Source organism: Panthera tigris, chromosome B2, assembly GCF_018350195.1.
Source record: "Panthera tigris isolate Pti1 chromosome B2, P.tigris_Pti1_mat1.1, whole genome shotgun sequence".
NCBI classification, from domain to species: domain Eukaryota; kingdom Metazoa; phylum Chordata; class Mammalia; order Carnivora; family Felidae; genus Panthera; species Panthera tigris.
Genome location: NC_056664.1, coordinates 63860131 through 63887815, shown reverse-complemented (window position 1 = coordinate 63887815; position 27685 = coordinate 63860131). Strand labels below are relative to the sequence as shown.

The 27685-nt window shown below is 39.0% G+C and overlaps 1 pseudogene; it reads right to left on the bottom strand.

Annotated features, from left to right (window-relative positions):
* On the bottom strand, positions 1 to 27685 carry LOC122238844 (annotated as a pseudogene).

The window sequence follows — 27685 nt, the reverse complement described above, 5'->3', positions numbered from 1 at the left end:
TTAGTACAGGTGCCAGGGCTTGCCCATGGTGCTCTTGATGTATAAAGCCCAGACATTCTGCCGATTCTTCCTGAGCAATGATACCAGGAAATTGACAGCCAAGTAGGTATTGTACACAAGCTCATCATCTGCCATCTTCATAGGTGGCCAACAGCCACTGCCAGACACAGCACCTTCTTCATCTGGAATTAGATCATGGGCTTCACTTCATCAACTCTGGCCACCATGTAGGTCAGCAAGGAAGGGAAATTGCCAGCCTTATTCAGGCCAGGATACAGGATTCATGGGATCTGCCTGATCAGAGATTCTGAAGCCAGAAAGGCATCATACTTCTTGGCCAGCTTCTTGACTAATTTTTTATTCTTGAGTTTCTTCAGCAGCTCAATGTCCGTGTGGGGAATATCCACAGCCTTGGCCTCATCACAGTACTGCTGGTTTCCCCAAACACATACAGAGAGCTTGAGGTGGGGAGTGGACTCAAGCCTGATGGTGTCCAAGAAGTGTTGGTCCTTCCATGGGTCATAGTTCTTCAAGATGATCTGCAACTCCACCGTCTCCAAAAACTTCCCACACTTAGGCTGGTTCCCATGCAGGACTTCCAGCACCGCTTAGAACAGGGCACTTCAGGAAACTGCTGCTCATGTTGCCTTGTGCCACAATAACCAGAAAAGAGAGCTGGAAGTTTGGATTAAGGCAAGGAAATGATTTTTGTTTGACCTGAGCTTTTATTAATGTCAACACAGTCTCTGTGTGCTGATCTTTGAGTCTGGATATTTTAAGAATCTTTCACAGAGCAATACAAGTATGATAACACACAAATGACTTTGCAGTACTAATAACATTCAGTGTGTGTTGTAACCAAGAGTGTTTAGATCTTTATAGACATTCTCTCTTCAATTTTCAAAACACCACGAGGTGGACAGGAAAGGTATTCTCACCTTTGTTTTACAGATCAGGGTGCTGAGAAGCATCAAAGCTAAGAAACTAGCTCCAAGTGAAAGCACTAGTAATAAGTACACCAACAGCCCCACCCAAGTCTCCTGTTTCCACCCCAAAGTGCTTTTTATCACCCTTACTTGCTTCCGAATGTCTCAGAGGAGTCATTCCCATCTTTCTCAGCAAACAAAAAGCTCTAAAAGAACCAGGGTATGTGGGGAAAGATATGAGTTGGAACATCCCAGATTCTCACTCCCTTTTACATTCAAGCCATTTGTCTAAGAAGCAACTTGTGCTCTCTTTCCAGTGACCTGATTCCAACTAACAAGAGAATTACAGTTCTGTTTCACAGCATTATGTTTTATAATTTTTCATTTTGAAAGCTTTCTCCATGGTCAGGTATAAGCCTGGTGGTAAATAGATGATGTATTTCTCTGTGTCTTCTTAAAGGTGGTCCCATTCAATGCATTTCCCAGCGGCTCATTACCCAAGAGAGACTGGAAGGCTGGCGGCTTGTATGACCTCATTTTCAGGATGCACTGCTGTCTAACCCATTAGCTATCTAAGCCATCTCGTTGTAAGACTAACTCCGGGCATGGGTTAGAGGCAGGCAGGCTGTATTAGGCAGCTGCATCCTACCAGTACATGTGCAGGTTAGGAAACCAACAGGTCAGTGCTAGGTGGGTCTGAGCAGATGGCATCTTTGGCAGAGCTTATGGCAGGAATCTATAAAATGCTTGGTAATTGGTTCCAGCAGGATTTTCTGGGGTAGGTGTCTAAGGGTTGAAATAGCCAAGGCTCTCATTTCTCTGTGCTTGTTCCAGCAAGAGCCAGCACTGTCAGAATCAAAGCTTGCTCTGTATCAAAAGGTGCTCTGTCTTTTAGTAACTTATTTTTATCACTTGCCATTAGTTTTCAAAGAGCGATTCCTTTTATTCTTACCCTTTACATTCCTCCTTTGCTCTTGAAACTTGTTATGCTTTATACCTGAGGACAAAAGCAGCTGGAAATGAGTCGTTTCCACTCTTCCACATCCCTCCTTTTCAGACATAAAACACAAAAAATGTTAAAGCTCTGTGAGTTGTTGTCACAGGAGTGTGATGGTGATGATTCCTTTGGTTGTAATTATAACAACACAAGGGTGTGATGACACACACGCACACACACACATATACTCCCACAAATATATGTTCCATGTAAGTAATACCTTCTAAAATGATTGCCAGTAGATAACACATAACCTTTTCAAGAAGAAGAAAAGACATTTTAAATGGGGCATTTTCAATACCTCTTCAACATCTCTGAAGCAGATTTTGTCAAAAAGATTGAGAGTCAGCCTAAAAGCATCCTTCTACACATGTACATACTCCAAAAATCTGCCTCATTGTGTAGCTGTTTAATCTCTTACATATTCATAAAAAGCACTATTGTCCTACTTCAGGGAATTTTCTTTGCTTCATTAAATTCCCGTATGTCACAGCTGAAAGGGAACAGATCAACCATCTTGTTTTTCACACAAGGAAACTACAGCCCAGAGGGAAAGTGACTTTGCCAAGGCCACGCTTTGGTGGCAGCTGGGCTTTGGATCTCAATTCAGTTCTTTTTCCATCAGACCAGACTACTTCTTAGGGACTAGAGTCTGAAACAATTCATTCCTTCCTTGAAAACTTACTGGACCTAGATAAGGCTGTGGGGAAGATACAAAAAGAATAAGAAAAGAGCTAGTCCTTGAGGGCTACTCAATTCTTAATTTTTTTATTATGTAAAGACAGACACTAAGTAATAAATACTTTGTGTTATATTAAAAATTTAAAGTTGTATTTTTCTTTCCTATGTTTGTTGTTGTTAGAGAAGACAAACATTTAATATCCCTATAGATAACACCCATAGTGTACCTACTGTTGAAACAAAATGAAGGGCTTTGAAGGCCAGAAAAGATTAATTTGACATCTTAGAAAGTTTGCAAAAATTTAAAAAAAAAAAAACACTTTCACATTCTATTTGGAAATTTACCACTAAATTCACTAAATCTCATTCAAGTGTCTTCCATTTTATAATTCCATTATATCTTAAAATATATGGACATTAAATGTTAACAGATTTAACTTGCCATGTTGCTTCCTGTTCCAATGTATGGAAAAATAGAATGCGTTAAGCCCATTAAATTTAGGGAAAAAAGGATAGAGGTAGCAAGTTTTTCTTTCTTCTCTCTTTTTGCATTTTTTAAGTCTCTTATAAATAGACATGCTTTCATTGTTAGAGACGATGTCCAAAGCCTTGCAAAATGGAGCCATTCATTCTCCTCAGCCCTGGCAAACAGAGACCGCCAATGGAGTCAGGTTTGAAAGACATATCTTGTGACTTCCCTTTTATCTGTATACGCCACTTTTTGATCATCTGTAGTTTCAGCTTCACTTTTGAGTGGCCTCGGGTTCAGGGAGATAGGCAGAGCATTAAATTCAAAACGGGAACAGAATCTGAATAGGCCTTAGGTGACTGACACATAACCTAGGGATGCAATCTATTTCACTGTGGGAAAAAAAAAAAAATGGCACTCACTCTATCTCCAGGCTCTCTGAAGGTTTCCACGTGAATAAAATCTGGCTGCTGAGTACTTGTGATAGCTGGTGACCTGCAGGAAAAGCTTACATATAAATGCATTTTTCCCTGTACATGCTTTGCTTTTTTTCTCTTTCTTGCTGTCATGGCCCTTTACCATCCTCACAGCCTTTCCTTTTTTGATTAGAATAATAATAATAGTGACTATTCATTAAATATTTGCTCCGTGCTGGACACTGCTAAAACACAGCATTTCACTAAACTGCACATCAAGTATACAAGAGAAATATTTGTCTTTCAATTTCGAAAAAAAAGCTTAAGTAATTTAACCAATGTCCCTTAAGTAGCAGAGTGGTGGATTCAGATTCCAATGTTCATGCGCATAATCACTATGCTGGTCCAATAGTAACAGCTAAAGATTTTTTAGGTTTTCCACACCAAATTTAAATCCCAAATTGGGATTTAAATCCCAAGTTGGCTTTCTACTGTAACAGATGTTTTAAGGATGCCTCATCCACCTGGTGGGTTCAGAGTAATATTAAATGCACCTAAGTAAAATCCAAATAATTTTAGGAAAAATCCTAGAACACACTTGAATTTATTTTCTTTTTTTTTTAATTTTTTTATTTTAACATTTATTTATTTTTGAGACAGACAGAGACAGCATGAACAGGGGAGGGTCAGAGAGAGAGGGAGACACAGAATCTGAAACAGGCTCCAGGCTCCGAACTGTCAGCACAGAGCCCAACGCAGGGCTCAAACTCACAGACTGCGAGATCATGACCTGAGCCGGAGTCAGACGCTTAACCGACTGAGCCACCCAGGTGCCCCTTGAAATTATTTTCTATTACTGTGTAACAAGTTACAAATTTAGCAGCTTACAACAACACAGGTTTATTTTCTCATCATTTCCAGGGGTCAGTAGTCTGGCACATTTTAGTTGGGTCCTCTGGTCAGGGTCTCATAAGGCTCAAATCAAGGTGTCAGCTAGATATGTCTTCATCTAGAATCCCAACTAGGAAATGGTTTCTTACAAGCTCCCTCAGGTCGTTGGCAGAATTAATTTCCCTGTAGTTGTAGGACTGAGGTTCCCACTGTCTTATTGGCTATCCACCAAGGAACACTCTCACCTCCTACAGGCTACTCTCGTGTCCTTGCTGTATGGTGTCCCTCCATCTCAGCAATGGAGAACATACCTCACAGATATTCTACCTGCCACAGTAATCACCACTTATTTCTTCATCTAGCCTATTATTTTCTTCCATTATTTGAAGAGCCAGTAAATATTAAAGAAGAAAATTTAACCATAATGGAATGTTTACTCATAGATTTCAAAGAAAAAGGTAGATTTGAACCCATGAGTGGTGAAGAGAGCCTTTCTCTCCTGGTTCTTCAGTCATAGCCTTGTATGTACATTATCCAACATGATTTCATCTTCCTGAACATGCCTTTAGGCCCACTACAAGGATCAGCCTCAGATGAACCTGAATGCTCCTCTTGTGAAAGACAACAAGAAAATGTCTGTGTTGGGAAATCAGTACCCCTATCATTTGTTACTTGTCCATGTTTTACATCAATCCCAGGGCACATCCACTGAGAAAGTCTTTACCTCTCCCATTTGCTGATAGAAGCGTTTTACGGAAGATCACATTTTTTAAGGTATATGATTTTAGAATAAAATAACAAATTGTTATGTCTGTATTTAGCTATGTTTTTATTTCAAGCTGAATTTTAAAGAATGGATTTTTCAACAGTTATCCTATCAATTTACTTCATAAGTTCAAAGAATGAGGCCATTGTCTCCTGATAGAGCTAAGACCCCAATTATGCCAAAATCTATGCTAACACGCTATCTTTACTATTTTCCTCAATCTTTGAATGTTGCATTTATTTTTCTACGTAACATGAGATATATTTGGTATGAAAAGTTCTTTTAATGAGAAAGAACTAGAATATGCCTTAAAGATCTAGAGTCTTGGGGTGCCTGGGAGGCTCAGTTGATTAAGCGACCAACTTCAGTTCAGCTCATGATCTTGTGGCTGATGAGTTAGAGCCCCTTGTCGGGTTCTGTGCTGACAGCTCAGAGCCTGGAGCCTGCTTCGGATTCTGTGTCTCCCTCTTTCTCTGCCCCTCCCCAGCTCTCTCTCTCTCTCTCTCTCAAAACTAAACATTAAAAAAAAAATTTTTAAAGATCTAGAGTCTCAAATGTATCTAATCTGTTTGATCTGTTTAGAAAGTTTGAGAACCTGTTAGTAAAATCTAATTTTAAAAAAAAAGTGTATAAACTGGGGGTCAAGAAACCTGGATTTTATTTCTGGTTATTATCAGTTACCTCAGCTATAAACAAAAAGGGTTAATTTAGATAGCCTCCAGGGGTTAAATGCAAATTATCTCTTTGGAATGCACCATGCAGTACTGCTGGATAACCAAATGTCAGCCCTCAACACTCAGTCTACTTTAGGCTTCTCCGTCCATGAGAATGATCTTCAGACCCAACAAGGATAGAATAAATGTTGTAAGAGGGATTGGAAGCTTGAGACAGAGAGATTTTCAGAGAACTTCTGTCTGGTCTAGATGGGTTTAAGTCTCAGGCCTTGATGAGTAACATCCCGGAACATGGAAAGAACTTGCAGACAAGGTCCCTGATCCACTGCCTAGGCTGGAGCTCTGACAATAGGCAAATACTGTTCTAATATTTTTCAAAACTAGAAATTCTATAGGTTTATATATTTCTATTTTATTTATAGATTTATATAATCTTTATGATTTTTACATATATTATAAGTAGATTTATATACTATATTCATATGGGTTATATAGATTAATATCTACAGATATTAATCCTATAAACTGCAGATAGACTCTAGGATTAGTTCCCAAAAAGATGGTTTGGGAAGGCTTAGGAAAGGAAGCTTGGATCACTAGGAGCTGGTATGGATTCAGAATAAGAACAATTATTGACTGGCTGATCATATTTCTTTTGCAGATTGGGTTACTAGATTGATAAGGAAAGAATATATAGTCAAATCTTGCCTCTGTGTAAGAAGAGTCCTGGAGAAGGGTGGGATGAATCTAGATTAGGAGAAGGGTAGTGAATAGACAAAGAAAAAGAAAGAGCCTGAGAAAGATAGGAACAGGGAGGGGGACACTGGTAGAAGTGGAATAAGTAGAAGACAAGAAGAGAGAAGACTCAGCCCTAGAGAACAGGAGCATAAGAACAGCTCCCTCTGCAGAAGAAGAGACCATGTGACTTTTCCCAGCCCCAGAACCAAGATGGCAACAAGAAGGAAGTCCCACTCTCAACTGGTGGGAGACCCACTAGTTTTCCCAAATGGAGGTGTCAGTCCTGGCACCTGGGCTTGGAGCACTCAGGGCTCAGGATGCGAATCACACTCAGGGAGAGGAGAGGCACTTTTAGAGACTTCAGGAACCAACACAGCCTGAGGAGCTACTCAGCTGTGGGCCAGGCTGCAGGCAGCAATCAACACTGTGGTACCTGGGTCTCCAGTAGAACGCCTTTGGGCTTAACGGAAGAACAGAGCACTTTTTTATCTGAAGACACACATTCCCATTCGTACCCTTCAGGAAGTGTAAAGCCCCTCAGCAAAATGAGGAAGGACAAGGTTTCTGAAGCCCTGCCTAGGACTGAATCCCTGCTCTTCTGTTTGCTAGCTGACCTTCTGCATGTTACTTATCTCCCCCCTCAGCTTCACACTATCCATGGCTATCCACACTGTGCCATCCATGACACAGTGATACTAAAATACCTCTCTAATAAGGATGTCCAGAGAATTAAATGACAGTTATCTAAAGTGCTTAATATTAGATATTATTAATATAGTAACACATTAGCTCAAGCTGATGGTGTCTGAGGAATCTTTAATAAAGTCTCTCATGACATATTTGTGGACAAGACAGAGAAATGAGGAATAGGCATAAATACAATTTTGTGACTTGTAACAGGTTAAGTGACCAAGCAAAAGAGTGCAAATTAATTTAAGCATATTCAGTCTGGAGAATTACTGTGAATTACAAAAGACCTCCTGAGAGTCTTTAAAGTCTTCCCAAATTGCAGGTCATTTCTTTGATGCTCAGAGACAAATAAATGACAAGAAATTCCATAGACCTTCCTTTTAATATTCTGCAAAACGTTACTTAGAGTAACTTACTAAATTAGTTATTGAAGTTTCCTAAAATTTGATATTCACAAGCTAACTAAAATGAGCCCATCACTAAACTTACTGAAGGAGCTCATTCATCATTCTCCAGCAGGCCTAGAGCTGGCTAATACGGGGATATACTGAAGCATGTGTATCACCTGAGCACATGTGCAAATTTCTGAAATGTTGCATCTTTATTACTGCGTCATCAGGCATATCCTGACTTGGTCGTAGTTTTCAAGTGCTGATATATATTGAGTCAATTGATATATCACATTACATGTTAACAAATACCCATCCATCATCAGTCACTTCATGAATGTTCTCTTTATGTCCTGGGTCTCCGAGATTTCTCCAGAGGACACAGACCCCCTGCTCCAGGAGATCCCTCTAGTACAACTGCTCACTTTCCAACACCTCATGTACCTTGGACTCAGAAAACAGGGTGGGCATTTTCTTTGCTCCAGTATCTCTCCAAGACCGTGATTTATCTATCTTGAATAAAATTCCAAGCAGATTCCATTAGGGCAGCTGCCTTCTGGCTCTATCACCCTGAACCCTCTGCATCTTCCCACCCTTCACCTATTATCTCCCTTCACTTCTTCTTGATTCCTTGTGGACTCTGGCATCTGATTCACAGTCTTCCTCTTTGCACAAGACCTGTCATCACCTTGGAAGATTGCAATGTTCGTGTGGATAACCCAGTCACAACCCTAGTCTTTCACTTCCTTCATCTCCTCAATTCCATCTCTGAAATTTAAATTCTTCCTGACTACAACCACCTCTCCATCCAAATTTCTCTCTGTCTTGCTCCTGTATTCCCAGCACCTCATAAAGGCCTCCAATTCTTCCCAGTATAGCAACATCTCCTTACCTCTGCCATCTTCTGTGTCTAACTGAGGCTCCATGTCCCCTGCTTCAGCTACCCTCTCATTGTATTAGTTTCCTGTGGCTGCTATAACAAATACTACAAACTTGGAGTCTTAGAAGAAGAGAAATTTATTATCTCACAGTTTCAGAGGCAGAAATCTGAAATCAAGGTACCACACTCCCTCCAGAGGCTCTGGAAGAGCATCTGCTCAGTGCTTCTCTCCTTGTTTCTGGTGCTCCAGGCCTTCCTTGACTTGTAGCTATATAACTCCAATCTCTGCCTTCATCTTCATACTGCCTTCTCTCCTGCGTTCATATCAAAGTTTCCTCTGCCCCTCTCTTATAAAGATACATGTGATGACACCAGGGCCCACCTGGATAATCTAAGATAAACATCTCATTTCAAGACACTTACCCACATTTTTGCCATATAACATAATATGTACAGATTTGGGGGATTAGGAAGTGAATACGTTTTGTAGGACGCTTTTTTTTCAGCCTACTATGTTCATCAATATTCTCAACATCTTTGCCTCCCTGGTCCTTCTCTGCTATCCAGAAAAGCATCTACCTTCTTGTCATCCCAATCTGGGCCATTGATTTTTGCTGAACAATATCACACACTCTCATGGCTAGATGCCGCTATAAATTTACAGTCTCCAATCCAGGAAACCAGATCTGTCATTTCCCTTTTGGATTAGGCCATACTATACAGTAAAGTCCAGAGTTATAAATGGGCAAGAATGAAAGCTTGGATTGAGTTTGAAGTTATTTTTACTTTGATTTATTCCCACAAGCAGTACAAAAGATACAGATAATGTCCATTACATATGGGCAAACATGGTTCCTACTTACTTCCTTTTACCTCATAAAGGCATACCAGCATTATGGTCTCAGCAGCTTATGTAGAAGGAAAAGACCACAGGGCTAGAGGACCAAAGAACTATGGACTCGCTGCCTTTCATATGTCCAATGAGGTCAGCACCTAAAACAATTTATGTTACCATATAAAGCTGTCTGAGGAAACTCCACAGGAAGCCATGTCACCCAGACCCAATGTCTGTGCTCTGAGTCTTATCTCTGCTGTAGTAACACAGGAGTCTGGGAGTTTTCCATTTCTGCTCCCCTAGAGGCTTTCTCATTATGCTCAGAATAAAATCCAAACCCCTTGGCAGGAGTATGTTTTATTCCTTTCAAGCCTCTTCTTTCATCTCTCAGTACTCCCCACCATTAACATTTAAATACTTTGAGTCCTGTACAGATATTTATTTTTCTCTTTCACTTCTGAGTCTTGGCACTTGCTAATCTCCTTGCCTGGAATGCCATTCTCCCCTCCCCCCCACCCCCTGCTTACTCCCATCATTCATCAGAAGCCAGGCCCAGCTCCAGGCTTCCCAGAAGCCCCACCTAACCCCCTGTTCCTCTCTAGTCTCACGGTCACCATCACCACTACCACCCCAGGCTGGTTTAGGTACCCCTCTTTGTCTAACTAAAGCCCTACTCTTTTCCCTGCCATAGCCTTTTTCACACCATTATCTCATTAACCATATTTATAGTAATCTGTCCTATTATGCTCTACAGGCCTTGCAGGCAGATGTATGAATTCCCAGCACCTAGCACAGTGCTTGACACATAATGAGTGCTCAATAAATATTGGATGAATAAATTGGTATAATTTCATCAGTATGAATCATCTGTAGGGTTTAGAAGCCAAAGTTGTTCACTATTCACACAAAATGAAATACCAAGAGTGAGGAAGGAATTAGTTCAACTGTACTCCGTAGTGGTCAGACTGACCATATTTCATGTTTGGACACCACCCTTCAAAAAGGACATGAATACCAGAATGTGTCTGGCAAAGCCCAAACAGAAAAGTGAAGGGTTGGAAAGCATGAAAGCAGAGGAACAGCTGGAGAAACTAATGGTGTTTACTGTGGAGAAGGGAAGATTCAGGAGCTGCCTACATGAAGGCAGCCTTCACTACTTGAGATGATGCTATGTGGCTACAATGGAACTGAACTGTTTCAGAACTTCCTTCCAGTCATGAATGGAATGGCTGCTTTCCTCAGATAGGAATGGACTGCCTTGCTGGAGAGGGATTCATGGGCCCAAACATGCAGGAATTGGGGTTGTAGAAGAGTTGAGAGCATCACGGGAATGGTCACACTAAATGTTTTCTGCAGACCCTCCAACCCTGGCATTCCAAGTCTCAAATTAATTAGCATGTCAGGCACTTTGCTACTTAGCAGTTCTGGAACATCCTCAGCTCTGTCGTGCTGCCTGAGAGTACATGGTGTTGACAAATGCACTCCCAGCCAGGCCAATCTCTGTTCATTGAGTGGAGACAATTCCAGCCAAATCTTTCAGCATGGTTGGATTTTTTCTCCCTTCCAACTGTCTGTCAGTGATTACAAAATTGTATATTTTGCTTTGTAAGACTGTAACAAACTGCCTTAAGAGGGATGCAAATGAACAAACAAAAAGCAACTAGTTTTCCTCAGAAGCCCTAGGATAAGATTCTGACCACTTCCACAGCTGATAGCATGCTTTCTTGTTCGTATATAACATCATCATTATTCTTCAGCTGACATGTTTGATTTATGATGCTTAATATCTTTGAAGTAATGCACTTGGTAATTTTAGTCACTCTATTGATTTTCATAAAACTACTTTATTCACTATGAAGCCACCACTAAAGCCAGTGAATCATGCACTCTCTATCTCCAGCTGTTTGGGTGGTAATATGAATATTCAAACAGGGCTTTTTGCCAGCTTTGGACACCATTTATTCTGGGACTATATCTTTAATTTCCCTAATGAGTCTATCCATTAATAACTGGGTGTTGCTAACCAATCCATACAAACTTGTTTTTAACTATCTCTAGTATTTTATGTACGTCAAAGATTCCAAATAAAAATGATCATATGGAGCAAGGAAAGAATTGGCTTACTTTCCAAAGCACACATATAATTATTAACTATGTTACGAAGGGAAGGTCAAAATGGCTAAGAGAAGAAAATGATAAAACAGACACTGACATCTAGCCTCTCTCTGATAGAGGCGATAATCCTTGCTTCAGGTAAGTTTTCTTGATGGGTTTCCAAGGTACTAAGTTGTTGGTTTTTGGTTTCCTTTTATCCATGTGTGTGTTTTCCCTGTGAGGCACATAAACTGCTTTTAAAAGTGGTCATTTTACTCATACTTAATGGGCCTGGTGCATTTGCTTCTCTCTGTCCTGTAATGTGCTTTGCTTACCACCATCAATATTCAAACACAGTCTTAAGGACTGGGCAGAACAGGTCATTGATCAGTACCGCTAAGTGAAGATTACTGGATCCCTATGGTTATGTTACAGAAATCCTGTCCAGGTTAAGCATTTTCCAGTCTCTGCAGCTTCACTCAAAGCTTGCTGATTTGTTTTGCTCTGCAGTGCCGTGAATAGAGCCATGCATTAGGAGTCAGAGGTTGAGGTTTGCTTCCAGCTCTGCCACTGACCAGCAGAGCAATAATGATAAAGCCAACACTCTGTAAAACAGAGATAATAATTCTTGTATCTACCTCACCAAATCATTACGAGAATTAAGTAATACAGATAAACAAAAGCACTTGATAAGTAATATCACTGATCAAACAAATGGTATCATCCAAGATGACTATGAGGAACTAGTTCATATTATTCATAGTAGCTAATAAAAAATGTTGTGCATACACAAGGGAGAAAAAGTTTTCACATGTAAACACATATAGGTCTATGTTAAGTTTAAAGAAATTTTATGCAATTTAAAGCACAAATTGGGTCATAAAATAGAGCAGCCTAATATGAGACCTTCATAAGCACAGAATTCGAGAAGATTCTCCCAGATTGTGCTAATGACAAATATGGCAATATGTGTATATAACTACACACAAGCAAAAACATAGAAGGGGCAGGATCAAAATGGGAGTATTCTCCAGATGAATTTAACAGTCTCATTACACTGTGACATTGGATTGTTTACTTGTCCATTTCTCACACTTGTTTGTGAACTCCATGAAGGCAATGATCCTGTTTTACTTATCCTTGGTCCCTGGAAAGTGTAGTTTCCTAGGCTACCTGTAAACAGAATCACCTGACTCTGTGTTTAATGAAATGAAGAGGTGTGCATAACCCCAAACTACAGTCTTAGGGGAAGGGCAGCCAAATGTAGTGAAGGTCAGACTGGGATACTAGAATATGCTGATGGACATCTGGGTCCACTGAGATGGCAGAATTCCCAGCCCTCTCCCAAACCTCAAACTCTCTAGTGGTAGGCTCTAAGAATCCCTATTTTTTATTGAAGTGTAGCTGACAAAATATTATACTAGTTTTAGTAATCTTTGACAAAGGAGGCAAGAATATGCAACTGGGAAAAGACAGACTCTTCAATAAATGGTGTTGGGAAAACTGGACAGCTACATGCAAAAGAATGAAAGTAGATCATTTTCTTACTCCATACACAAAATTGAACTCAAAATGGATTAAAAACTTAAATGTGAGACTGGAAACCATAAAACTACAAGAAGTAAACATAGTAAGCGCTCTGATCAGTCTTAGCAACATATTTATGTATCTCTCTCCTCAGGCAAGGGCAACAAAAGCAAAAATGAACAAAGGGGACTACATCAACCCAAAAAGCTTTCTTTTTTTAAAGACCACTCTCACCAACCCTGAAGTTTGAGAAGCACGTTGGAGAGTATGTTTTAGAGGCTATTGTAGTCAATTTCCAAACAACTGAACAGCCACCTTAGTAGAGTGAGCACAGAAGAAAGGGAAAGACTTAGGCTGAGAATAGCTTCCACTTCCTACCAGTAGCACAGCCTGGGGTGAGTCACATAGGTCTCATTTGTAAAATGGGAATGACAAGGACCTTGTCACAAAGTTGTTGGAAAGGGCAAAGAGAAAACTATGTACGAAAGTGCTACGTAAATGACAAGAGTTAGAGCAAATGCAGGTGCAGTTGTTTTTGATTGTTGGTGGTGTGGCTCTCGGAGCCTTCACTGGCAGGCAGAGAAAGGCCAGCCATGAAACACTGCAAATCTGTGAGATCAGATCTGCTTACAGCTGTGTGACAGCACTTGCAAGTTCCTCTCACCCATACATCCTCCTCTTGAGTCTCAGTATTAAGAATTGGACCCTTCTTATTAATATTTCATTAAAAAGATAAGATTAAGGTTTATCATAACATCAACAATATGTATTTACTAAGAATTACCTGCCAGACACTTTATGTACATTATTGGCTTTACTCCTCAAAAACAAAAACTTAAGACATGGTATTATCGTCATCTTTATCCCCTTTTTAGAGAAGACAAAAGCAGGGGCACCTGGGCGGCTCAGTTGGTTGAGTGTCCGATGTCAGCTCAGGTCATAATCTCACGGTTCGTGGGTTCGAGCCCTACATCAGGCTTGCTGCTGTCAGCCTGTCAACATGGAGCCCGCTTCGATCTGTCTCCCTCTCTCTGTCCCTCCCCCACTTGTGCTCTCCCCAAAATAAATAAATATTAAAAATAAAAAAAAATTAAAAAGGGAAGAAAAAAGCAAGGCACAGAGAAATGAAGAACTGGTCAAAAGCACGCTTTCAGTAGGCGGTGATGCCAGGGCTTGACCCCAGAGACTGAGCTCATCAGTACATGATATCACTCATCAGCCTGAGAAAAGTATCCTGTGCACCTTCCTTCCCTATTTCCTCTAAAACACATAGACAACCGAGGCACAGAAAAAATGCATGGACTAGTCCCTTATCAGCCTGGCCAACTTTCTTCCCACAGCACTGAGCTGACAACTACAACTGTGCAACTCTTCTCTCTCTCTCTCTCTCTCTCTCTCTCTCTCTCTCTCTCTCTCTCTTCTTAATTTAGACTGTGGTTGCATACAAGAGTCATAAAAATCTGGTCTTGATTGTATTAGTCCTACTTTAGGGACTCATCGATATGCATTCACAAAAGAAAATTACTAGAGATTCCATTATGAGTTGTGGAGGTAGGATGTGACACCTTGAGTGCAGGAAATCACTGGAGTGTGAGCCTCTGGATGACATGAGCTAGAAGCTGAAAACTGGGCATTTCTCAAGGAGAAAGCTGTAAGTTCTTCTACTGCTAGATATAAAGATACAGAGCTTTAAGATCCCATAAGACTATTTCAGTATCTAATTAGGTTTCTCAAGAGTGACTAAAGGTACTGATACATTTTCTCTTCTTCTAAATGGCAAAGTCTTATTCATCATTATTGATAAATACCCAAAGGCATTATTCATAGGCCCATCCAGCAGTCAGTGATGGCAACCCAGGTGTCAGGAGGCTGGAAGCGCAATTTTTCCTGAACCAGAAGAATGGAGACAAGCCTGGAAAGTAGAGCAGAGCAGAAGATAGGCCCAGGATTAGACCACTCCAATAACAAAGAAGCCCATAGCACAGTTTTTAAATGGCTGAGTCAAGGTAGTATTTTTACTTTCTTTTCTTAAAGCAATAAGGAGTCTGAGACACAGAAATGCAAATTTTATATTCAGTGAAACTAAAAGGTGTATACCACCCCAAACTATAGTACTAAAGGAAGAGCAGTCAGATGTGGTGAAGGTCAAGACGGGCACTGAAAGATGCTAAGATTGAATGCCCATGGCTGCAGAGCTCAAACCAAAGGAGAATGCACAATTCCATAAGGTGAGTAGCACCATCTGAGAGGCAAAATCAACCACCTCTTACATGGAATAACAAGGAAGGGTGTGTATGGGAGGGTGACAGGAGCTTACACAGAGCTGAGTTAGCACAAAGGAAAATTCGGGAGAGTAGGAATGAGGAAAGAATCATATAGATAGGCTACAAATATAGGAAGTAATGGGTCAGGGAGACAAGATGAAGAAGAGATACCGCGTGAAGAGGAGCCTTGCAGCTGCCAATATCAATGAAGAAGAGAAATCAAGACCAAAGCAATTCATACGTATAATTCTATAACATGAGAATTCCTGAAACATGGAATTATGAAAGTGTTGCCATGAGACAGATGGAATTGTGAGCAAGTATATCAGCATGGATTCATAAATTTATCAGGAAGGAATTGTTGTTGTAAAGTGGGAGCTCAAGCAGAGATACAAGAACTGAGATAAAGCATGGTGAGACAATAAAAGGAGTGGCAGCATTCGAAAAAGATGAGCAAAATAAAATCATTACAAAAATGAGGCCACGCTGAGAGCAGCCCAAAAGATAACAGACATTGCTAAATCTACCAGAAAGGTAATCGAGAACAGGGTTGAGAAATAGAAGCAAATACATGGAAATGAAGAATACAAAGTAATTACAAACAAAATAATAAATATAGAAGACAGAAAAAGGAGATCTAACATAGTTCTCTCCTGCCCAGCCAAAAGTGTATTTGTTTTCAACTGAAATAACAAAACAGGAAAAATTCTTAAAGATACAATTCAAGAACACTTTTTCAAAATGAAAGCCAAATTTGAAACTGCATGTAAAAGTGCGTGACATTTTCCACCAAAAAAACACAAAAAGTGACACAAAACTGTCAATCCTGTGACATATCTTGGTAATGTTTCTGGACTTCAAAGATAATTAAAGAATTATTTGGACATCAAGGCAAAACCTTTAATTCATCTATTAAAGGAAAGAAATAGTTTGGTCTGAGATCCTAGAAAATGGTATAATTTTCCAAATGCCCCCAAAATACTAAAGAAATAACATATGACCCAAGAATTTATACTCAACAAACTATTTTCCAGGGGAAAAAATCTCAGGAAATATAGCTGCTATGAGTACCTGCTGAAGAAATTATTAGAGGACACATTTTAGCCCAACAAAAGATGACAAAACTACAAAGACAGACAGTAAACTCTAAATGTAACTATAGGAATAAAACTAAAACACATCTAGGGATTATGGTTGAAGAACAGAATCTAAACACTATTAATATGGACAATATTACCATGATATAGCTAAGGCAACTTGGGAGGAAAAGAGAAATGAATAATGAGAGATAATGTAGTACAGACAATTCCTCATCTTTTATAGATGTGAATAAAAATATCCATCAAAGATAGTAAATCAATAAGAACAGGTATAAATGTATTATAAGTAAATGCAAACTAAACCTATATCATCAACAAAAAGGGTGGTGGCAAAAGAGGAAAGAATGGAGAAGATTTTAGAAATACAATAATTTTTTGGAAATATAGTAAATTTATCATTTCTCATAATGATAAAAACTAAAGATTAAATATAAATTCCTTGGTAAACTAGGGATAAAGAGAATTTCTGGAATACCATTAAGAGTATATACCCCCAGGGGCCCCTGTGTGGCTCAGTCGGTTGAGCGTCTGTCCAGCTCAGGTCATGATCTCGCAGTTCGTGGGTTTGAGCCCCACATCAGGCTCTGTGCTGACAGCTCAGAGCCTGGAGCCTGCTTCGGATTCTGTGTCTCCCTCTCTGTGCCTCTCCCCTGCTCACACTCTGTCTCTCTCTCTTTCTCTCTCAAAAATAAATAAACATCAAAAAAATTAAATAGTACATACCCCCCCAAAAAAATAGCACATAAATTTTATCCTGGAATGTTGAAAACATTCTCTTTAGGATCAATGATAAGATGACAATACACCTATCACCACTTCTATTCAACATTTAGGACTAGAAAGGAAGAAACAAATCTGTCATTATTTGCAAATGATAATTCTCTGCAGAGAAAACATACAATAATGTAGCAATCTTACTAGGTACTAAACCCATATTAAGAAGCCAGTTGCTTTTCTATTCACCAGCCACATTTAGTTAGAAATGTTTTTTAAAGATACCATTTTCAACAGCAACAAAATATAAAGCATCTAAGGAAAGTTCATCATGAAAAAAGGTGTAAGATTTTATTTTAAACCTTTAAGAAAATATATATATTTAATTTGTACAAGAAGACCCAAAATTTTAAAGGTGCCAGCTCTTCCCAGGTGACTTATAGATTAACTGCAATTACATTGAAAATCCTAACAGGATTTTATGGACTCTCAAATTTATATGGAAGAGCAAAACACTAAAAGAATATGGTGGAGGATATGGTCCAATGAGATATGAAGACTTGTCATGAAACAATAGTAATGAGGAGAGTGCTGGTTGGGACAGGCATGGACAAGGTGGCCAATAAGAGAGAACAGAGAGCTCATAGCAGAACCACACATATATGAAAACTTGATTCATGATAGCAAGAGAATTACAGACCAGTGGGAAAAGGAGACTATTCAATAAATTGCACAATAAAAAGTAATGGGCCAATTAGTTACCCATATTGTAAATATAAAATGGAATTCCTACCTCTCACTATAAAAAATTGAATTCCAAGCATATTAAAGACTTCAATACAAAAGGCAGAACTGTAAAACTTTTAGAAAGTGTAAGAACTTTCTATTTTTATATTACATTAAAGCAGGGAAAGATTTTGTAAATAAGTATAAAAGACATAAATCATAAAATTCAGTGTTGATGTATTAAACAAATTTAAAATTAGGAACTTCTGTTGATGGAAAGATGTCTTAAGGAGAGTAGAAAAACAAACGAGAAAATTAGGAACAATTTTTGCAACACATATAATTCACAAAGGACTAATATCAGAGGATTTAAAAAAAATCAGTGCAAAAAAAAAAAAAAAAAAAAAAAAAGACAACCCAATAGAAACTGGCAAAAGATACTACCTGACATTTCATCAGTGAAGAACCAGGAATGGCCCAGGAACACATGTAAAAAAATTTCAACCTTATTAATAATTAGGGAAATGCAAATTAAAACCACAATGAAACATTATTTCCCCTTCATCTGTTGGAATAAGTTAGAGGTCTAACAATACAAAGTTTTGGCAAGTTATAGAAGTCGGCCCCATACATTGACATTACCCAGTGGATTCAAATATATCTGCACTCATGATCCTGCACCTCCACTCATAGGTAAAGATGCTAAAGATACTATTTTCCCCTGTCGGAGTGGCAAAGGGCAGTAAGTTCAAAGATCCACTACGTTCATGAAGGCATGGAGTAACAAGCTTGCATACTTTCTGGTGGGGCTGTAAACGGCCACAACCCAAATGGACAGCAATTTGTTACTATATTTCTAAATGAAAATATTCTACTCTCTTAGATCCTGCAATGCCACATCTAATAAATAATCACGAATGTGTGAAATTATGTGCAAGAAAGAAAATTATTTCAGCACTGTTTGAAATATCAAAATATTAGAAACAATTTCAATGTCTTTTAGTCTACATGAACTACTATGCAGCCCTTAAAAAGAATAATTGAGCCCAATATGTACTGATATGGAAGAATCTCCAAGACACGTTTTTGTTTTTCTTTTTTTTAGAGAGAAAGAGCATGAGTAGGGGACAGGGACAGAGGGAGAGAAAATCTTTGGGTTTTTTTTTTTTTTTTGAGAGAGAGAGAGAGAGAGAGAGAGAGAAGGTGGGGAGAGACAGAGAGAAAGGGAGAATCTCAAGCAGGCTGCATGCCATCAGTGCAGAGTCTGATGTGGGGTTCAAACTCACAAAACTACGAGATCATGCTCTGAACTGAAACCAAGAGTCCAATGCTCAACCAACTGAGCCCCTATACAGGCGTCCCTACATTCTTAAGTTTTAAAAAAAAGTATATTATGTTCCACTTGTGTTTTTAAAAACATGACTATATATGTATTTGTGTATCAAATATTTATATATATATATATATATATATATATATATATATATATATATGTTTATACACACACACACACACACACACACATACACACAGAATATCCCTGGAAATACATACAGAAAAACTGATATGAATAACTGACTTCAGGGATTATTACAAGTAAGTCAGAGGCAAAGTTTAGAGGGTTTTACTTTTCATCGTCTACTCTTTTGTATCTTTTGAATTTTGTGCCATGTATATGTATGACGTATTCAAAAGTAAAGTAATTTTTAAAAGTTTGAAGCCATCATTGCTTATGGTGGACTAGGGAATCTGGAATCAGGGGATCAGTAGAGTAGGAATATACACTGCTTCTCAAGGTCAGAGCCAAGCGGTAAGGCAATGATGAGAAGACCTAAATAGCAAATGTCAGTGTGAGCAGCAAGTCTACAACTGGGGGAAGCTGCAAGGATAAGGAATTCATACTCCATGGGAGTGGAAGGCAGAAGCCATATGGTCTGGCTCTAGGCACCAGCATCATTCAAGTTCTTTATACTGTTAAAAAAAAAATCAACTGAGTAAATTTTAAATATATTACCAGCTTTATTCGATGATTCATTAATCAGGCAGCCTCCCATCTAGCAAATAGAAAGGAGCTCTGAAGAGCTGTACAAAATAAAAGACTTTAATAGGCAGAAGAGGGTGGGACAAGGAAGTTATACTAGCTGAATGCTAATTGTTTGTATCAAGGTCACCTTTCTTGAGGGGATGGCAGAGGTCTACCAGGCAGATTACCTCACGAATACTGACCAGGTAGTTCAAGATTGACTGGCTTAAGATTCCCTTCCTGGGGGAGGCTGAAACTTTAATTAAGTTAGGTATTAAGTCTCAGTATTTTTGACACAGAGATTAGCACAAGCAACTCCATTTTGGGACTGTTGTCTCTTTTCTAACAGTATTGAGCCAATACTTTGTCTTAATCAGGAAGCTTTCATATGATTCCAGGATCAGGCATGGGCAAGTCTCCACCTTGGAGATAGATAGCAGGGAAAGGCAGTGGAGAAAACTCAGACTGGCCAGCTGGAATGGAAAAGTAAAGAAGCAGGAAATTGGCCATTGCTAGCAGGCTGCAGAGACATAATTAATTCAGGCAGGGCTTGTTATGTAATCTGAGGGACCTGGTGCAAAATGAAGATGTAGGGTCCCTTGTTCAGTGTGCCATTAAAGGTACTAAAACAAAGCTTTTTCCTTCTGCAGTCTCTCTCTTGACCTATTATGGATTTGCTATGTAATATCATTCTAAGTGAAGAAAAATTAAAATTTTAAATTATTAGCATACATTTTACTATTCATCTTTAGATTGTGTGGTGGCAGTTTAAATGCAAATATAAAAGCATTTAACTCATACGCAGAATTAGTGAAATTACACAATTCATCTTTTGTGGTTCATACATACATAAGTATTTTGTTCTTACAAACAGTAAAATGCTGCACAAAATTAACTCAACTGTTTTATTTCACTTCTTAATACTCACACATTCTACCAACAATCTCTACTTTCAACTTATTGATGATTAAGGAAAGGAACTGTGGGTTGCCCTATCTTTCCCCTTCCTCTGTCATTAATTTCTCTGTAAGTGAAAAGGGAAGTGACATGAGGGAAAAAGGATATGGCTGGGTCCCTTGGTCATTCATGTATTTTAGAATACCACTGCCTTCTTTCTACACTTGAAGCAAGTTCTAGTTCAAATGGAAAATGTGACCTCTTGGGGCTGTCAGCATTCCCACTTAGTCATATACATAATACACTTACCTATTCCTTTGCATGTCCTGAACTCCCATGTGCAGTGGGTCCACTGGAATTCTGTGCTCATGGAGCATCACAAATGCTGCATGCAGATAAGCATCAAGGAATGGTAGGCATGCGTATTACACTGTACACATCTCTGCCTACCTGCGTGCTCCGTTGTCCCATCTGAGTTTGGAGATAAAATTATTAAGAATTTCATGATGAAGACAGAAGAGCTTTAAAGCAGGTACAGGGCCCTTCGGAGTCTGGGCCCTATGTGACCACACAGGTCCCGTAGCCATAAAGTTAACCCTGTATCCAGGAGTTTGCTATTAAAGGAGAAACTCTGGGGTGCCTGGGTGGCTCAGTCAGTTAAACGTCTGACTTCAGCTCAGGTCATGATCTCACAGCTTGTGCGTTTGAGCCCCGGGTCAGGCTCTGTGCTGACAGCTCAGAGCCTGGAGCCTGCTTCCGATTCTGTGTCTCCCTCTCTCTCTGCCCCTCCCCCATTCACGTTTTCTCTCTCTCTCTCTCTCTCTCTCTCTCTCTCTCTCTCTCTCTCTGTCTCTCTGTCTCTCTTTCTCTCTCTGTCTCTTTCTTTCTTTGTCGCATAAATAAAGATTGGGGTGCCTGGGTGGCTCAGTCGGTTGAACAACAGACTTCAGCTCAGGTCATGATCTTGCAGTTTGTGAGTTCGAACCCCATGTCAGTTTCTGTGCTGCCAGCTCAGAGCCTGGAACATACTTAGGATTCTGTGGCTCCATCTCTCTGCTCCTCCCTTACTCACACTCTGTCTCTCTCTCAAAAATAAATAAAATAAATACATAAATAAACAAACATTAAAACATTTTTTAACTTAAAGGAGAAACTCTGGATAAGCATAGCTGACTATCTTTTGCCAATATTTTGCTTGTCTATTTAATATTATAATTAATGCTTAGGAGGTACATTATTAGAGCCATCATATTGAAAATATGTCTGACTGACAAGTATTATGTTGTAAATTTTGATTTCTCAAGGTTCTATTTATCAGTTCATCATCAACCTGTCTCTATGTGAGAGAACAGAGTGATCTTCTGAGGGCTCTTGGTGACATTGCTACTGAATTCATATGATTATTAATGCAGGATATGAAATTTTCCCCTAAAGGTTTAAGAATGAATTCTTAAGTCTGGAATTATTCTTCAGGGAATAAATTCAAATTGATAAATTCTTGGATTAGTATGCAGTGGAGAAACAAATGGGATTTGGAAGTATGCTTGCTCCCATTGTCAATGTGCTTGTCGAGAATGTCTTGAGTTTTTCTGCATCATTTGTTTTGCTGTGTAAAGAGACCACACTATTGGAAGAAAATGTTTCAATCATTGTGATGCTTGTTCTAGTGAGAACTTTTAAAATATATTTGACTTCCTCTTGCCCCAGAAACAGAGTTGGCTCTATTATAGTGACCAGATGCCCAAGATGGGGAGGAAAGTCTCTCCCTTTTTGACAAGTTGTATTGGGTGCAAACATGTCTGAAGAAAATGTCCTTGCAAATGACCTGAGGCAAATCACTTAATTCCTCAAATGTCAAGGAGATAATAACAATAGTATTTAGCTTAAATAAGGTAAGATATGAATAAGGTAAGTTAAGAAAGTTCTAGCACAGTGACTGTGCACAGAAAGTACTTAATAACTATTACTATTTTATAAGCTGTTATTCCGATTGTTTAACTGTTTGTTAAACTGTTAAAAATCATGTTGGAGGTAGAGATGATGACAACCCACATGCTCCTTTTCAGCCATCCATTGCTTTTAGCCAATAAAATCCTGAGGGATATTTATAGCAAAATCCCTTAGGCAAGTCCTCCAGAACTTCACTGTCCTGTCTGTGTTCTGCACTCTATTTAGATAACTCTCCTGGACTTTATCAAAAGGCCTAGATGACTGGCAGGCTGAGTAGCTTATTTTCCAGCCACTTTCCCCAGACCCACAACTGGGCACTACCATAGAAGTTCATTCCTCTAGTGGGACCAGTCACAGTGGTTCCTGGGGACTCCTCTTGTCTTAACCCATACCAGAATTTCTTCCCCTTGGAGGAAGGAAAGCCTAAGTCCCTTAAAATATTAGATTATGTGTCACCATATCAAAAAAAAAAGCTGGAAATAGTATGTCAGCAATATAAAGCATAGAAATCCTTTTCTAGAACATGATACAAGTGCCTTCAGCCCTATATATGGCAACATTTACAATAAAGGTACCAGGACATCTTCTCTGTCTCTAGTTGTGAAGCTAGTCCCAGAAGCTATGGAGAAAGAAGGTCACAGTGTTGAGGACATGGCAATTTTTCAATCAAAAATATGTCATCTGAATTGCATAATCAGCTTAATGATTATTCTTAAAGCATCAGCCCTGTCCTCCATTTCTTAAATAAATGCAAAAAAACTGCAAGCAAATGGGCTGAGGGACCCAGGAAGACTGCCCAAAGGGGACAAGTCAGGAGCCCACGGGAATAAAACTAATTGGAAATCGGATGCACTGTTAAATGACCCATAGATCAAAGAAATCACAAGATCAATAAGAAAATAATTTGAACTGGATGAAAATTAAAACACAACATACAAAAATGTGTGGAATGCAGCTAAAACAGTGCTTAGAGGGCAATTTATAGCTTAATTTGCTTATATTTGCAACACAACATGCCTAAAGATCAGTGATCTCAGCCTCCTCCTTAAACACTAGAAAACAAAAAGCTAAATATTAAACCAAAAGTAAATAGGAGAGAGATAATAAAGATAAAGCAGACATGAAGACACCAGTGAAACCAAAAATAGACAATTAATAGGGAAAATCAACAAAACAGAAATGTGGTTCTTTTAAAAGGTTAACAAAATGAATAAATCCCTCACAAGAAAAAAGAAAGAAAATACAAATTACCAATACCAACACCCAAAATGAAAGCAGGAGCCTAACTATAGGAAATAGTTTAGAATGTTTTAAAAGAATCATAAGGAACTATTATAAACGATTTTATAACAATACATTTGACAATTTATAAATGGGAAAATTCCCTGAAAGACCCAAATTACCAAAATTAACACAATAAGGAATTTTCAAAAACATGACTATCCCTATAACTGTTGAAGAAATTGAATTTAAAATTAAAAACCTACCCACCAAGAAAACTTAGACCCAGATACCTTCACAAGTAAAGAACAGCCAAAATCACTTTGAAAAAGAACATTGCAGAACTTGTACTACCTGATTTAAGAATTAACATAAAGCTAGCATAATCCAGATAGTGTGGTATTGATCTCAAAAATGGCTAAATTAATAAAATGAAATAAAGAATTCAGAAATAGATCCAAGCTTATATAGTCAATCAATTTTTCGCATATACTAAACAGTTTAATATAATAATTAGTGACCTTATGAGATAGCTACTTACTTTCAATACCCCATTTGAAACCTGAGGAAACTGAGGCACAGAGAGATATATAATTAGCCCAAGGTCACAGTTGGCCAGTGGCACAGCCACGCTTGAAAACCAGGGCACTCTACCCCAAAAATGTGTATTCTTAACCTGCTACACTGTTCTGTTTCTATGACAAGTGTTTCACTATTGAGTCTACATTATAAAACCCTGGGAAAATTTATAATTAAATGTGTAAAGTGATGATATAAATCAAACATATACTATTAATATTTTGAGCTATGTTTAGGGAAGAAATTAGTGAATATTTGGTACTTTATTTATAATGTTTAATGATATATTAGAGTAATTAACAGATAAGCCTAGGGACAACTTAAAATTGATGTTTTTATTTGAAAAATAAATGAGAATTTCCCTAAGATTTTAAGTAGTGTTGGAATATTCAATAAAACTTAAGATCAGGGTAGATCTACCATGGGGCACGGATAATAGGAGTGGTCCTCCCAGCGCAGAGGACTGTTTTATCACAGATATTGTTAGCATGTCAGTACACAGCAATAATAAAAAGCAAACTAATAAACATTTAATTGGTTTTATTATTGTTTTTAAATTCTCTACAGATAATGCACCTTTTTATTGTCTGTGCTCAAATTAGACCACATTTATCATTCCCATTGCTGTATCACTCCTTAAGATCCCATAATTGTAAGTTTGAAGTTTTAGGACAGTCTGGGTGGCTGAGTCGGTTGAGCTTCCGACTTCAGCTCAGGTCATGATCTCATGGTTTGTGGGTTTGAGCCCTGCTTCAGGTTCTGTGCTGACAGCTCAGAGCCTGGAGCCTGCTTTGGATTCTGTGTTTCTGTCTTTCTCCCTCTGCCCCTGCCCAGCTTGTGCTCTCTCTGTCTCTCTCAAAAATAAATAAAATATTTTTTTAAAAAATAAAGTTTTTTTAGATTTATGAGAATTACTTAGGTACTTGATATCATATGTTTATAGACAACTGAATTTCTTAAAATAAGGAGAACTGGATTTATAAATGCAATTTAAAGTGTATAGGACAAATTAAGTTGTGATATTATAGTTTCCAGTAAGAAATATATATTTGTTCTTGGTCCTGGGTTCTGGCACAGAGCTCCTAAAACCTTTGGAATTTCTTTTCTTTTTTTTTTTTTTTTTAATGTTTATTCATTTTTGAGAGAGAGAGAGCGTGAACAGGGGAGGAGCAGAGAGAGAGGGAGACAGAATCAGAGGCAGGCTCCAGGCTCTGAGCTGTCAGCACAGAGCCCGACGCAGGGCTGGAACTCACAAGCCGCGAGATCATGACCCGAGCCAAAGTCGAGCCAAAGTCGGATGCTCAACCGACCAAGTCACCCAGGCGCCCCAAACCTTTGGAATTTCTTAAGTGAGGAGAACCTCAAAGATGTCTTTTATTATGTGAGTGAGGTGACTTTTGAAATGCTCCTAGGTGTCTTAAGAAGATGACTGGTCACATGGAACCAACCAAGTGATTAGAGAGTTGGAATTTTCAGTCTCACCCTCAATGACTTCCGTGGAAAGGCAAAGGGGAGAGTGAGTTCCATGGAAAGGCAAAGGGGAGAGTGAGTTCAATCACCAGAGGCTGGTGATTTCAATTAATTGTGACTAGAATGAAGCCCAGAAGTACTAGGTTTGGAGAGCTTCCAGGTTGGTGAACACTTGGAGGTGCCAGGAGAGTGGTGCACCAGGAGAGAGCATAGAAGCTCGCAACCCTTTGCCCGTGCCTTAACCTATGCATCTCTTCATCTGGCTGTTCCTGGGTTATACCCTTTTTCAACAAACCAGTGATCTAGTAAGTAAAGTGTTCCTCTGAGTTCTGTGAGCTGCTCTAACAAATTAATCAAACCCAAGGAGGGGGTCATTGGGACCTCCAAAGCAGATCAGTCAGAAGCACAGGTAATTACTTGCATCTGGCATCTGAAGGGGCTTGGGGGAGCATTCTTGTGGGGCTGAGCCCTTAACGTGTGAGATCTGATGCTATCTCCTATTAGATGGTGTCAGCTTTGAGATGAATTGCAGGACACCCAACTGGTGTCTGAGAATGGTTTGGTGGGTGTGCAGAAAACTACCACACACACACATCCTCACTGGTGGCCAACTTTTAGCTGTAAATGTTACTTTATAAATGATTGTCAAATTTTTCTAGATTTATAAACAGAAAGCTAAAATTTGTGAGTTACACCTAAAGGCTTAAGGACTAAGTGATACAAGGTCTTGTGTGAGCAAAGCCTTTTCTAGGTGATTTTCACACGTAAACTCAATTATTCCTCACAAGCCCCTGTTAGTATTCCTAGTCTAGAAATGTGGAAACTAAGCCCAGCTGGAGATAATAGTGGCCCCTTTACAGGTTATGGTGAAGATGAAATGAGTTGATGTGTACAAAGCTAAGTCACTGGTCCAAGTTCCCAGAGTTAGTAAGGGGTAGAACAGAGTCTCAAACATAACACCTCCTGAGCCTAAGCCATTAATTTTTTGAATCTGTAGCTTTAATTAAATTAAATAATAATTTTTAAGACTAAAATTGTCCCTGAAAAAGTCTTCCTTTAACAAAGAGTAACTTCAACCCCATCACCAAACCACTAGTTTCATTCACTTCAACACAGGTACTACCTCCGTAGTCTCATTCATTTTTCTTTTTTTTCTTTCTTCTGTTTTTCTTTTTTGGCAATATTTCAAATTTAATCTTTCCAAAACTGAATTAGCCATTTTCCTTCAAAAATTGCCCTTTATCATATAGTATCTCCACTTCTACCAAGACTTCCCACTCAGGCACCCCAGCATTACCTTACAGACCCATTCTCAGCTCCTCTTTTACCTTTTTCATTCAGTACTGTCCCTAATTAACAATTGATTCTGCCTCCTAAATCTCTTTCTCATTTTCTCCCGTCTTTTCATTCCTGCTTCCATAGCCTTAGTGAAGGCCCTTACTTCACCAGGTCTATCGCCTGGACCATCGAAGCAGCTTCCTCATTGCTTTTCCTGTTTGTGGTTCTCCAGTCTTCAAAGGGTAGACAAATTTCCTTCCTAGGAAACAAATCTGATTATCTCACTGTCTTGAAAAACTTCTGACAGCTCCATGTTGCTTATGGGACAAGGTTCAGACTCTGAACGTAGCACCCAGAGCCCTTCAGAACTGCCCCAGTCTGCCACTTGGGCCTCTTCCCCTTCCCCAGTCAGTGCTCTGATGACCCTGAAGGGCTCACCAACCTTCAGATGTGCCGCCTTTTCACAGCAGTCTCTGCCTAAAATGTTCAT